Raw genomic sequence first — 6,483 nt, 5'->3', positions numbered from 1 at the left:
CTTAGGGAGAGGAGTTATGATACTGATCTCCATTTATGGCCATGAATACTCCATAAAATAGCTACTTTCTACATTTGAGCAGTTGTGAGATCTGCATTATCCACTATCTATTACACTAAGAAACTTCTCTGAGGAGGTCCAAGAATTACATTCGTGTTAGTATACTGACATGAATTTAAGGAGTATTTTAATAATTGACCAATTAGTAAAATGCTAGTAAGTTTACCTCTGGTGCTTATAAGGTCATAAGTCTTGAGTTCTTGACCAGATTCATGGTATTAAGTGTGAGTTTTCTCCTATGGAGTGGGTCTTAAATCAAGTCAGAAAGTGGTTGGTTATCCTCATAACGCCCATACTACGGGTGCTCTAATGGGCAAATCCTACCATGTGAACATCGTCATAGTCCAAAAGTTTCATAGATGGATAGCACTGTTGATGATTATATTTCTCCTCGAACAACCTTCATGTAACTTTCCGGTCATAAAAGTTAGCCAGCAGGGAAGACTTTTAGAGCCAGCTTGATGTTACTATATCCCATGAGCATCTTCAACAATAGTCTTAACTATCGAGTGTTGATAGACAGTATTCAATCAAGAGCAATGCCAATAGCCTACATTGTTTTGAGGATTTCAAGACACCCCTGACCAACAATTCAAAGGAAAGTATTTTCTACCTACAACTGGGCTGGTTTTCTTTTTCATTTTCTTTTTTTTTTTCTACTTTTTTGTTTGATTTGTTTTGATAGCTTCTGGGAACAGTGCTATCCCATGTTTGATAGCTTCAATTAAACTCTTTAATATGAATATATAGAACAGCATATTTCTATATGGGTTTCTAAGAGCCTTATTTTAAATGATTCCTCTTCCCACTTTCTCCCTTTCTTGATCCATGCTTCTCCTCATTATTCTGAACTTGTGATGAGCATGAGGCCTGCATTTTCATCCCATCCAGTCTTTCTGCTCATTATCATTATTTTGTTTAGCAGAAGTCTTTTGTAAAACTCAGTTTCTTTTTGTTTCTTTTTTATTATATATTTTTATTTTCTATATCCATTGTTTACATTACAAATGATTTTCCCTTTCCCAGTTCCCCCCTCCCCATATGTCCCATAAACCTTCTTCTCTCCACTCATTCTCCAATGACCTCTCTCCTTTTTCTCTGTCCTGGTATGTCCCTGCAATGCTAGATCAAGCCTTTCCAGGATCCGGAACCTCTCCTTACTTCTTCATGGGAGTCCTTTGTTATGCTAATTGTGCCTTTGGTATTCAGAGCTTCTGGACTAATTAATATCCACTTATCCAAGATTGCATTCCATCAGTTTCTTTATCAGTAATATTTTTAAGAACTATACTCGGTCAACAAATGTATGTTTTAAATTTAAGGAATTCAATCTTTTCTCTTAAATCTTCATTAGCTTTCAAGAGAAAGCAGCCCAATGAGGAGAGGGAACAGAAAGAACTGACTCCCAGGGCTCCTCAGAAGGGCTTCCTTTGCATAGAATCGTTCATCAATTTCTACAGTAACAGAAAGTAATGGAAATGTGACCCGAATGAGGGGCTGAGAACTGAGTAGTAACTTAAAACTATGGAGAAGCTGTTCATCAGATACTGGGCATGTGTGCCCTTCATATTACAAAGATGTAGATGCTGTGGATATTTTTACCAAAATGAAAGCTTGTCTTCTCAGTATATCCATGGAGATAAATTATGAGTCGCATGTTAAAACCCTTAACCTTGATAGGTAGAAGATTTGTGACACCAGTTTTTATATGGAAGTTAAGAAAGATCTAGTGTACTCACAAAAACACAAAACTTCCTTTGGACCTTTCCCAACAGTCCTCGCCCCCATAGGGGAAACCACTCCATCTGAAAGTATATTCTTCTTAAACATAAGTTTTCAAAGAATAAAATGTATTCTCTGAATTCCTTTAAAGTAATCAGATTCTGGGAGAGAGAAGTTTGAAACTCACTTCCAACTGTGTGTTATTTGTCCTTGGTGTTAGTAAATTATGTTTGCCAAATTTCTTAATTTTTCACATCTATGTGACTTACTTATATGTTAAGTACCTTGGTTTTACTTACAGCTTTCAGCTTACAATTATCAAAGTTACACAAATTAAAATGAAATGGGCAGCTCAAAATTTAATTTTAATTCACAAGTAAACATCGAGATTCAATCTATCGTCTTAAGTAAAAAATCCTATATATGTCTCAAATTATTCCCTCTACAAATACATGATTGTTATCTAGCTTGCTGGCCTTTTTAGTTACTACATTGATATTCAGTAATTCTGGAGTTAGTCAAAGAAAAATGTGATTTCATTCAAAGAGCATATTTCTCAGCACCACTGGAAGGAGACAGGAACATGACCATAATTTTTTAAGTATAGATGAGGTTTTGAGCCTAAAATTATACTCTTGATAGTCTATAAAATATAACAAAGACCCTGTCTGCTATTTTCTGAGATGTCTATTTTCAAACTACTTTTTAACACTGAATACAGTTTGAGCGTATTATCTGTAGCACATTTTTAAACATTTTTTCCAGTAAATATATGACCCTGTTTTTCAGTATCACACTTTAAATATATGACATTAAATCCCAATTAATCATATGTAGTGGGTAATAATTAAGAAAGAGTACCACCCCACCAGGCCTCTGCACCAGGTCTCGGTGGGTCTTGCTCAGGACACCTCTCACTGCTGCCGCTGAGCCAATCTTTCCCAGCTCTCACAGCATCCCAGCTGCGTTTCCTCTCCACCATAGACTCTGTAAATGGCGGCTGTCCCATGCTCCCACTCTGCACCCAAACACCTGGTAAAGCATGACACTTAAACTTAAGTAGTTAACCATATCTAGATAACATATATCTTTATGTATACAAAACTCCCAATTACATAATGCCAATTTACAATGATAAAGTCTTATCCCAATATTTCTAACCTCTCCAAAACACCAGAAATATGTCTGAAGCCTTTTGGATATCTGTGTCGCTCTCTCATCTGGTCCACCAAGTCCCTCCTTAGCTCCTCCTCCTCTCTCCCCTCCAATCGCTGGCCTCTCACTGCCTCAATGTGAATAGATAGGAAATATCTTGAAACAATCATATACACAGAAGAAATGTAAGAAGTTCTAGTTATTCATGTGTTTTTCTTCCAAATGTTTTATATTTACACCAGTCTTTAAATCAGCTCACGTAAAGTATATAGGGTGTGTATATATGCATGCATATGCAGATGTCTATTAATTCAGAAGTGTGTGGACATGGGTCTACCTGTTCCTCACTTATTAATAATACTTATGAAAAGAAAAGGATGGAGTTTTATGATTTTAATTAAGTAAATTTTTCTTACCTACCAAGAACACGCTCTTTTCAAAAGCCAGCATTTTATCATTCCTTTGTCCTCATTAAAAGTAAATGAAAAAAGTCAAGTTAAATGTATTTCTAAACATTAAATTAATTTTCTATTAAATTTTTTTTCTTCAATGTAAATGAATCCTAGAGGGTCGAGAAAAATCTAATAAAAGAACAAACATTTTTATGTGTTATAGGCAACATCTCTGACCAGCTTTTTCTCTATGTTTAGATTGACTTACTAAAGTACTCGGAGTGTATGTTCCGTATGGAAAGTCACTGTGGTCCTGTGTCGACTGCTCTGACCCCTGATCAATGAATGCCCCATTTTTAATGTGAGTACAACATATATTTTCATATTCAAGGCACTGCACCGTGTTCTTTGAGTCAACTCAAAAAAATAGAGTTTGGAGATTTCCCAGTCATAGCATGACTGGAGTAATTCTCATAAGTCCTTTTGCATCATAATTATAACAAATCTTTTCTGGTCCAGCCATGCCTGGAGTAGAGATAGTTTGTCCCTTGGGCCTGAGATGGCTTTTTTCTGCTCTCACAGAACCAGGGTATCCAGATTAATATCTATAATTTATTTCATCTATTTATCAACACATAGACCTTTTTCCAGAAGGGCCAAGTACAAGGGGTAGGCACTTCTGAAATACTCTGACAACCATAGTGTTCCACTTTTCCAGTTGTTAGCCACCCACAATCACTGGATTAGAATTCATCAAGTTCTTTTCCATAAAAGTGGTTATTTTCTCAGTCCATCAGGAGGGTTTAAATGATCAAACCCAAATTATATTTGTGAATGGAAATACTTGGCTGAACTGTCATCCAGAGGCTGTACCAACTAAGATGGCTTTGTGTCACCTTAATAGGAAATAAAATAGCTTGGTTGTAAATGTTCTGGTCAGAGTACTGAATTTTCCAAGGAAGTGACTGTAATCCTTCACCCTTTCCATTGTTACCATCCGGCCCCTTTATGGGGACCCCTGCATTAAGTTACAAACTGCTTTTGAAGTATAAAAACAGATAGGAGTTTCTTTCTTTTTTTTTAAGATTTATTCATTTATTTCAAATATGTGAATACACTGTTACTATCTTCAGACACACCAGAAGAAGTCATCGGATGCCCATTACAGATGATTGTGAGCCATCATGTGGTTGCTGGGATTTGAACTCAGGACCTCTGGAAGAGCAGTCAGTGCCATCTCTCCAGCCCAGGAGTTTATTTCTTACAATTATAAATATCAGACTCTGGTGGGTAATGAGGAAGCAGTGTGACTCCAGCCACTGTTAATCAGCCTTTGCAATAAAACATTATTTTTTAATTATTCTTTTAAACTTATTGATTCTTCGTGAGTTTCACATCATGAGCCCTAGTCCCGCTCATCTCCCTTTCCCCTCATATCTGCCCTTTGCCCTGCAACCTCTCTCTCACAACATAAAACAATAACAACAACAAAGTATAAAAAATCTCATCATGGAAGCTGTAGTGTGTCAGTGTGTCCTACAGTGTGTCCCTCTGTCCACACATCTTCACTTGCAATGAGTCATTGGCCTGTGACATCATCAATGCTGGATCCTTACCACAACTTCTCTCAGTTATCCTGTTGTCCTGTGTCATGGAGATCCTACAGCTTTGGAACAATATGACTGGTTCTTTCATGCTCCCAACCATTCTTATAGATGGTTGGTATAGATTTTGAGGGAGGCTATCTCAGAGCCTTGTATCTGAATCTTGGTGGTAGCAGACAGAGCCCTTGGGCTCACTCTTATTCCCACCAGGGTGAGCTCTGGCTAGGCCACACATTGCCACCATTGGGAGGAGGCCCAGTGTACACTCTCCTGCCCTCAGTGCGGACTCACCTGCATCCATGCCTCCAGAGCCACATCGACTGTGCTGCTGCCGGGACCCACTCTCCCAGATGCTGCAGCATGTGAGGGGCTGGGCCAGCTCTCCTGCTCTCACACCCTTGGGGGTGGCCCACCATTGACTTTGCCATCACAGCCAGCTCTACTGTGTTGCTTGGGTGAGGCATAGGGCCTTCTCTCCTAACTGCTGGCAGGACTAAGAGATGGGGCAAGCTTTCCAGAGTAATGCATCCAGTGAGGGGCAGGGGCAGTTCTATATAGCTCCTGGACTTCCAGGTGGTTCCTGGTGACTGCCCCCTACCAGGGACGTCCCCATGGTCTCTAGTGGTAATATGAGCCACGATCATCAATTCAAACCCCTACTACTGAGTAGCCAGACTCAGGAATGGCCCTCAGTGGCAGCTTGGGCTGGGACCTCACCACTGCTCCACATGGCAGGGCTGGCTGCACACAGCAGGCTACTCCTTCCCACTCAAGTCTCCAGTTCCACCTCTCTTCATAATGATCAAGCTGCCCTACTTCTCTTTCTCTCCTACCTGACTACCACATAGTCACACACTGTGGTGGCTTCAGCTGCAGGCCATGAGGTGACATCCTCCATCTGTGTTGTGTGGCCTGCCAGCATGCAGATAACTATGGGCTGTCTGCATGCAGTCCACTGCAGGGAGGGTCTGTGAGGGGGCATGGTGGTCCATGGGTTTCTCTCTGTCTTCCTCCTTCTGTGCTCCCTGCATTTGATTGGATTTGATTTTGTAGATGCTAGGGATAAAACAGCTTTGGCCATCAAGCCAGGCATCAAGCTAGGAAGAACAAAAGGCTGCCATCTGCTCTGCTCCTGACTGACAGAACAACACCACCAACAAGGTATCTCTTTTCCCATTGCCGGGGTTAGGGCACCATTTCTTTGTACATTAAGAGTGGCCAAGAAAGCCAAAAAGCATGAGAAGAGATTAAAGAGCTCGGTAGTGTGTCTGGATTTAGCTGGTTTTTAGGAATAGCCACATCATCACTGGTAACAACAGTTGTAAGCCATCATGGGTAAACTCATCCAGTGAGAATCTGAGGGTCTCTGTTCTGACCTTTCCTGCCTAGTGGATCTCTGTAACAGCGGCCTGCTGACATTTACCATAGTCAATTATACTACTGGAGTCCCCACCGGGGCCAACTAGAAAGGCATGAGTTTCATTTATTTATTCATCTTTTCTTCATGTGTCATGATAGCTTTGCCGTAATTTGACCAAACCCAAAATATA

General features: G+C 40.1%; 1 non-coding gene across 1 annotated transcript; it reads right to left on the bottom strand.

Annotated features, from left to right (window-relative positions):
- Positions 1-5,980: 5,980 nt before the first annotated feature.
- On the bottom strand, positions 5,981-6,120 carry LOC127664250 (small nucleolar RNA SNORA48). Its single transcript, XR_007973116.1, has one exon. It is a non-coding gene; the product is annotated as a small nucleolar RNA SNORA48 (small nucleolar RNA).
- Between the last annotated feature and the right edge of the window lie 363 nt (positions 6,121-6,483).

The sequence above is a fragment of the Apodemus sylvaticus genome, chromosome 13 (assembly GCF_947179515.1).
Source record: "Apodemus sylvaticus chromosome 13, mApoSyl1.1, whole genome shotgun sequence".
In the NCBI taxonomy this organism is placed as follows: Eukaryota; Metazoa; Chordata; class Mammalia; order Rodentia; family Muridae; genus Apodemus; species Apodemus sylvaticus.
The sequence above is the reverse complement of the archived record's forward strand: the minus strand, read 5'-3'. Positions and strand labels throughout refer to the sequence as shown.